This window comes from Aptenodytes forsteri, unplaced genomic scaffold (assembly GCF_000699145.1).
Source record: "Aptenodytes forsteri isolate BGI_AS27 unplaced genomic scaffold, ASM69914v1 Scaffold976, whole genome shotgun sequence".
In the NCBI taxonomy this organism is placed as follows: Eukaryota; Metazoa; Chordata; class Aves; order Sphenisciformes; family Spheniscidae; genus Aptenodytes; species Aptenodytes forsteri.
In genome coordinates, this window is record NW_008794824.1 from 4,396 (window position 1) to 12,905 (window position 8,510).

Here is an 8,510-nt window from a genome sequence, read left to right on the forward strand (position 1 = left end):
AGCCTCTTTTATACCCCTTTTCTGTCTACCCACCTCTTTGTGGCTCCCAGCTCCCCCTCTGCACATTCCCTCAAGAGCTGACACGGTCCCACCGACTCCATGCAACATCCTGGACGCTCAGGTTTGCATCCTCATCAGTTGCAATGTCCTGGTTGCCTAGGGCTTCTTGAGAGCTCATCAATTAGTGTGACCGATGACGTTTGTTTCTGGTTATTGTCTTTGTTAATGCTAATTGGTCAGGTTTTATGACTCTATGTGTTTGTCTCCCTCCCTTTCCTTATCTTGCCAACTGTAAAAATAAATGTTCTCAGACTCGCTCCACACATCCTTACCAATTAGGGTGAGGTTTGTTCAGGTTTGTTCTCATCTTGGCCTCCCTTATCATGTGTCAGGTTTATCTCTGTATGTTCTTGTTTACGGCTCCTTTGACCAGATAGCCTTAAAAGAGCAGACACGCTCCTTCCACATTCCCTGACACTCCTCCACTGACCCGTAATATTGGAAGAAGCTGCACCGCTCCTCACTCCCATAGAGCCTGAATGGGCCCCCCTGTGGGCTGCACACATTGGGGCAGGAGCCTGACTCCTCTGGGCATTAACCGGGGCGGGGGCGGGCGCGCAAGGGCTGCGGTTGCTGGCCACCCCATCAGAGGCAATAGACATGAACATATTGAGACAGTTATATGAGACAGTTAAGATCAGTAACACCTCTGTAAGTGTAACAGTTCATATAGGCAAGTCCAATTGTTTGGCTTTGATAGCTGCATCTCTCCAGGCACCAGGTCATGGGATGTCTGCGGCCGGGTGGATCCTGCAGTTTTGTTCTCATTCAGGCAGAGCTGAGTGATCTGCACTGGTGACCTGCTTCAGGGTTAGCTCTGTGCTGACTGCTGAGTCGCAGTCAAAGACAGCTGGGCTTAATTCTTAGTTTTTGCAACCAGTGGTAGTTCTGCACCATTTGTAACTGTTGTAGGAATTGTACAGCCACCACCTCCACCATGGTAGGAATTAGGCAGATGCCACCTCAACAGGGCACATCCCTAGGTTCTGCTTTAATAAAAGAATCAGAGTTTCTTCTTCTGCTATGTTTAATATCCAATAGTAGTTACAGCTGGAGCTGGGTGCTTCCAAAGAGAGACCCCATCTGTGGATTGTTACTGGATTTTACAGTCTCTATAGGTCGCTTGATTTCCTGATAGCACTTCTGCTCATCCAATCCTGTTCGCGCAGTCTGGGGTCTTCTCTTCTGGATTTGCTCTTGCAGCCTCCAGGCACTCGTTCTGTCTGTGTCTTGAGACATTTCCTTATCTTTTGTTACAGAATATCCTGTACTTAAATTTTTACTTACACTTCCTCACTGGTTACATTTCCATAGATAAAAACTAAAGTACAATCCATATGGCCTAAGGCTTTGTTTACTTTAGTCACTAGTGCTAAGCTCTGGCACAAATTAGTCTCTCACTACAGTAACATTAGTCCACATCACACATTCTTTCACAAATCGTAAGACATTGCTGTTTTCCTAATTAAGGTGGGCATTTCCCTTCCCGTACCCCTCCATTTCCAGTGAACCATTGCTTTATAGCCAATATCATTATTGATTCGATAGCAGGGAGTTGTCTGTTACTTACTGGAGGTCTTGTGCATACTTTGATAAGCATCTCTTTTCATCCTCCAAACTACAAAGCCCAGTCACTAGGCCTGCTGTTGGAGCCATTTACACCTCCTATTATCCTTCTAATGTTCTTGTCTGTTACTACTGGAGGTCTTGTGCATACTTTGATAAGCATCTCTTTTCATCCTCCAAACTACAAAGCCCAGTCACTAGGCCTGCTGTTGGAGCCATTTACACCTCCTATTATCCTTCTAATGTTCTGTTGAGATCTTTGCAACCTAATTCACCCAATTTAGCCAAGGATTTACTAGCACAGGTCCCATTTGAATGCCCACATAGTAATGCTCTAGAAGTCTGGTTACAACTTTATCACTGTGTACATATTAACAAAGGATCAGTCCCCCCTCACATAAGAATTATATATGCATACTCTCAGGAATACTAACAGCTCAACCACATCCTGCCAGTTACAAAACTGTTAAAGTATGTCAGGAGCAGCTGCCATCTCCAGCAGCCTCCTCCCAGAACCCCCCTGCCTGGCTGCTGGAGCCCAGCCTGGTGCCCCTATGCCAGGGGTCTCTGCCCAGGATGAGGGATGCAGCTGCCACTTTTTCAGCTGCAGGTTCAACTGGTAGCAAAGCTGAGCACATATCCCAGACACACACAGGCACAGACATAAAAGGACATTCGCAGACAAGGTGCTGCCATCAAACAAGGTGCAGTCATTTACAACACCTACACATAGGACTTGAATAACACATGCCTTCATCAATTAGTGTGACAACCAGGTTTAGTTCGAATCACTGTCTCCCTTATCATTTGTTGGTCAGGTTTGTGTCCCTGCATGTTCTTGTTTATGGCTTCCTCCTATTATTATTATTATCATATTCCTTTTTTTTAATTATTGAAAAGGTTCTTGACCAGATACCTTTAAAGAAGAAGACATTGTCCTTCCGCATACCCTTACAGGAGGGACTAGCATGAGTGAGGTGAGTGAGGAGCTCAGTGCTGGTGGCTGGAGCAGGACCATGGATCCTATGACCCTTCACCTCTAAAGGGAAGTGTGTTCCAGCCTCTTTCACTCTTCCTCCCTCAGTATGTTGACCACTGCTGGCTTCAGGCTGGTTTCTCTCATACTTGTTATCCTGGTACTGGTATTCATTCCCAGGGGTTGTGGCCACAGTTTGAGAAACTCTGCTAATAAATAGCCTGTAACAACTCCCAGCTTCATTCTAGTCACTGGGTCAGGGCAGCAGAGACACCTGTGACTACCAGACACCTCTGACTACCACCTGTAGACCTCTGAACAACCACCAAAGAGAGCCCAGAGGCAAGACTCTCTCAGAGATCAACAATTTAAACACTTCCCTGAATTCCAGACTCTATACCAAAGAAGAGGGGATATTCTGGGATCCCACATCATGGACCCTTAAACAAATGGGGAGCACCTGTGCAACTCAGTTGTTTTAAAGGAACACATTCTTCCTCCAAACACCCCAGGTCAGCTATGGCCCTTGCACGCCGAGACCTGGAAGAACATTGCTGGTTCTGAACCCCAGCGCTGAATTCACTCACTTGTTTATCTGCAGGAACACGTTTTGCCTAAGCCAGTCACCTGGGAGGAAGTCCTCTCCTCTGTTTTCACACATCTACAGAACATTTGTCTACATCTGAACTTGTCAGCATAATGCCTTTAAATCAGGTCGGAGAAATAAGGCCTTTGGGGATCTTCCGCCTCTGACCCTCCCTTAGGCATTGCTTCAGGAAGAGAGGACTCCTGCCTGCCACTTCCTTGATGAGATCTCCTCTAGCTGTAGTGCAGTACCAAGGGATGAGCTTAAAAATACAATTCAGTATCCTCACCCTAGGCAGCTGCTGCCTTACTTGCGTTGTAAGACACACACCTGGCCACCCAACCGTGGCCCCAGCTGATTGTGTGTCTCTGGATGGCCCTATGCCATGTCTGCCAGCCCAGTGCAGTCATCTGGGATTCCCTAGAGAGCAGCAACCCTTGAGGCACTCCTGAAGTGGGACAGGCTACCTCACAAAGGTAGGTTCATCTCAGGTGAACTGCCCACCAGCGTTGTCTGCTTCTCTCTGTTGACTACAGAGTGATCTGAGATAACTAGTTAAGACTTGACTAAATAGTACCTGCCTCAAGTTATGGGGCTGTGCTCCGCTTACAATATAAGCAGTCTCAGCTACTTCTTTTTCCTACACAGAAAATCCCCATCTTAGTTCTGCTCCAGTTATCACGAGGTTCCTGCATCTGCACGTAGTCATGATCCGTACAAATGAAGTGAAGCACTGCAGCACTCCAAGAACTTTTCAATTAGCCCCATGGTGACAGGATTTCAAATCTGCTAATTATTATTATTATTATTATTATTGTTATTATTATTATTATAATGATCAGAAGCTCAAGGTTTATTTGAGATTTTGTTTTCTTCTTGTATCCCAGCACTTGCCTTAACACAGGCATCAGGAATCCTATAATGGAAGGTTGCTGGAGTCTTCTGCTAGAGGTAGGTTTGCACCCCCTGCTCCTCTGAGTAGAGCTTTGCTGTATTATCTTGTAACTTGACAGTGACATCTAGGAGCTTTTGTGAAGTTGGATCACAGAAACAGCAGGTTGCTGGAGGTATTTACTCTTTCTGACAAAAATACTGAAAAGACAACTAATTCCACGCACTTGCAATGACAGCGTATATACAGAGGAAAGAGAGTATCACTAGGAAAGAGAAAGTGACCTGAAAATGCTTGCTTACCACTTGTAATATATCTCACTTAATGGAGACAGCTTCAGAGACACTACCCACATGTTGGGACAGGTCTGAAGGAAGACAGTCTGTGCTGCACCGTTGATAGCTGTCTTACAGCCTTTTAAAGTCTTTCAGACTTTTACCAGAGCTTGATCTTAGTCTTATGCTAGAGAGATTACTGAAGCAAGAGAACGTTTGTATATATGTATGTGTATGCATGTGTGTATATATATCCTAACTCCTCAGAGTTAGTTCATAAACTCAATTTCAGGAGTGGTGCTTGAACTCAGGATGGAGTTCACAGAGGCTGCTACTTAGACCATTTGCACCTGAAGGCCTACAGCTCCCACATGAGGCAGGCCTTCAGGCTCTATTTCTGTTCCTGGAGGGCAGGTGACTCAGCCCAGAAACCAGTGGGAGAGCTAGCATGAGGGCACTGTGGATGGTCAGGAAATGAACGGAAGGACAAGGTCCGACCTAGCAGTGGAGAGCAGGCACCCCTTGCTCTGCCTGACTGTGCAGCCTGTCCATGTTGGTCAAGAGTAGATTTTAACCTTGCACAGAAGTGAGAGCTACAAGCAACTACGGCATGGCAGATGCATCTTGAGTCATTAGGGTTGCCTTTATACTTCTGTGTGCAACTTCTGCCTGTAGGTCTGAGTCTTTTCTGCAAGCATCTGGAAGCTATGGAGGGGCTTCGGAACACTTACTGGTAGAGGTTGCCATCTATGGTCTTTCTAGAGAAAGCACAAATGAACAGGCTCCTCCAGAGGCATGGTCAGTCAAACGAGAGAATCCTCTCACATGGGGAGGAAAAAAATGTCCTCCGGAAAGACCATATCCCAGTACACCCCTCTCTCCCCTGCCTCTCATTGACTGTAAAGGGGGCTCACCACATCATGTTGGATGCCTACACTGCGGGTGCCTAGGAACAGGGAATGGGTGAGCTTCACACACACAGCTGTAAGTGCCATGGAAATTTGTCTGGTCTGTGATTTATTTGTTTGCAGTGGATTTTGTCCAATCCTGTAGAAAACAGAGTGGAATTTTTGAACAGCTGCAGTGATATTCCTCTCAATGCCAGTATTAGATTCTGTATGTGGTCATTCCAAAGCCCAAGGTGTTTTATAATTTCCCTAATTGGCCTTGTTGGGACAATCACCCTCTAGCCCAATGGAAAGCTTAGGAACAACAGTCAATGCTGTGGAAATATCCAGGAAGCACAGGACCCGGAGGAAGAAGTACATGGGCATGCGGAGGGTGGGGTGCACTGTGACCATGAAGATGAGAAGGTTCCCAATGATGGTGACGGTGTAAATTAAGCAGAATGTGAAGAACAGCAAGTGCTGCATTTCTGGGTGGTTGGACAATCCAGAGAGGACAAATTCAGTCAGCAGAGTGTGGTTTCCTGGTTCTGGTCCCTCTGTTGGCTTCATCTGGGAGGAATCAAATGGACAGACTGCCAGAGGGGTAGTCACTGCACCAAGATCGCTGTGCTTCAGCCAGTTACTCAAGTGAGGAGTCTCTTGGGAATCCCTGGAGAGCCACTGGATCGAAGGGTGCAACTCTAGAGCTGGCTTAGCTGAACAAAGTAAGAAGGCAACGACTGTGCGTGCTGAAAGCGCGTGATGTTAATGCTCTCTAAGTTTCATAGTTTGGGATAGTGACCAAGCATACAACTATGAGGAGTTGGTATTTCGGGGTTAGCTCCATTATGGGTGCATGGTTAATTGTGCTCCCCACAAATGTCAGGTCTGTGGTCCCAACTGGTTCCATAGGCGCTCTCTGCACTGAAGGGAAAGCCCAGCTGACAACCAAAACACCCACAGTCCAAAGAAAGCAAAACCAAACCAAAACAAAGCAAACCCAAATACCCTTTGTCCATAGGCAGGCAAAGGAAGAAGGAATAATTAGAAGGAAAGATACCCATAGAGAATGCTAAGAAAGTGTAGAGGGTGAAGCTCAGTACTATCTGCTTCATTAGTCACATTGCCTCATTACCCTGATGAGTGTTGCTGTGTGTATGATGCAGATGGGATATTCATGCAGCGCTGTGCCAGCCGTGGCAGCTTTGTGTTTTCTTACTGCCCAGAATGGGAAACTGATGCACAGAGAGAGAGAAGAAATTAGCCTGACACAGAGGAGAAAGGGGTCATTAATTCTGCGTTCTTCAGACTCGTCATCTCTTACTGAAGGGGCAACCAGCCACTGGACTACACTGGTAAATCTCAAGGCACAGAATGCATTTTGGCAGCAGAAATGTACCCATATGTATGGGGAGAGTGGGGAAGCACCTTTTCCACTGTACACACATGGACCTGGTCAGGAGACCATATCACACAGAGAAGGACATATCATCAAAGGAAGAACAGCGCATACATACCCTGTCATGATTCAGTCAGTCCTTGTACTGACTCCATCTAATTTCTCTTTCTGCTGTAACTCACAGAAGATGCCTTTTTGTCAGTGGATTTTTCTAACATGAACATGAAAGTGAAAGCTGTGGGACTGGGAGCCACAGATGATTTTAACTTACAAGCAGAGTAAAGAAGCTCCTAACATTCTCAGGCATTTAAAAGTCTGATGTACTTAAAGGAATCTTTCTGGTTTTGACTGCTTCCATTAACATAGAAATGAAGGAACACTATGTTATATGAAGCTCCAAATTTTGAGAGATACCTCAATATAACCTGTGCATAACAGAATAGAGAATGACATTAAAAATTCCCTGCAGTTTGTAATGGCACACATTCACACTAGTTTTCTTAACTTGTTAGATCCATGTAGCTGAAGTAGAATCTACCTAATTCTGCTCTCTGATCCCTTATGAAAGTTTCAGACTATTGCTTTGGTCATTAGCTGTTAAAACGAATAAAACTCAGAGCAGTCACTGTTTTACTGATAGGTTAGTGTTTTATTCCCTAATGCAGAACACCTCTCAGAAACAACTCTCACTTTGTGTAATTCTTGTTTAGTGGCTATGAGGACCTTTACGTTTTGGTCTTAGTTCTTCCTTGGATTTGCTTTATGTATTCACAATAACCATTTTGAAGTAAGTGTCCTACCTTCAGCATATCTGCCATCCAGTGCCTCCAAAATGGATCATGCAAATTTCACTAGAAGAGTTTCCTTTGTTTTCTTACATTAGGGACAGTGTTGGGCTGATGACTCTTACAGTCAGCTTACATTGCAGATTTTAAATTGTATTTTAAATGCAGATGCTCTCCTGCCACAGCTTGGATAATCTGTGACATTAGTACATGATATATTCCATGGAACATCAGGCATGTTTTCTCCGAAGCACCATAAATGGAATTTACCACACAGATATCATAATGCCAGTTGCCAAAGACTAAACTCATAGAGAAGAAGAAAAGGAATTTGTTAAAGTTGTTTCAAATTAGTTGAAATAGTAGCAGAATCAGGTAGTTTCATGGAACAGGTACAATGAAACTACATCATGCACATGTATTTTGACTTGCAAGTACATGAGAACCTACATGAGCATCTGCATGCTAGTTCAATCATGAGATTGCTTCTGCAGCAAAATTATTGTTTCCTTCAGAAATTACTCTAGTCACTGAGGATGTAGACAGCAGCAAGCTGGGCTTTAGTGCTATCCCAGGGTGCCTTGGAGTCTCAAACACCTTTAGCATTATTAAAGGATGTCAAGAGCAGCTGCAGGCTCCAGCAGCCCTGGCCCAGGACCCTCCTGACCAGCCACTGGAGCCTAGTCCAGTGCCTAGGGACTCGGGATCTCAGGGACACAGCTGCTGCTATCCCATTTGCAGGTTCAACCAGTAGTAAAGTTAAGCACGTATCCCTGAGACTCACAGGACACACACACACAGAGACACACAGGCATGCAAAGGACATTGACATGGCCAGCCACACAGACTGTCACAGACAATACATACAAGACTCACATCACACACAAGCTCAGACAGACATGTCCCCTCCTCCTCTGGGGTTGGCAGAGACAGGAGGTCACTAGTGCAGGCACACTGTCACACTGGTTTAACCTCACTCTCCCTCCCCCCCAGTGGGATGGGGGAGAGAATCAGAAGGGTAAAAGCAAGAAAACTCGTGGGTTGAGATAAAGACAGTTTAACAGGTAAAGCAAAAGCTGCGCAC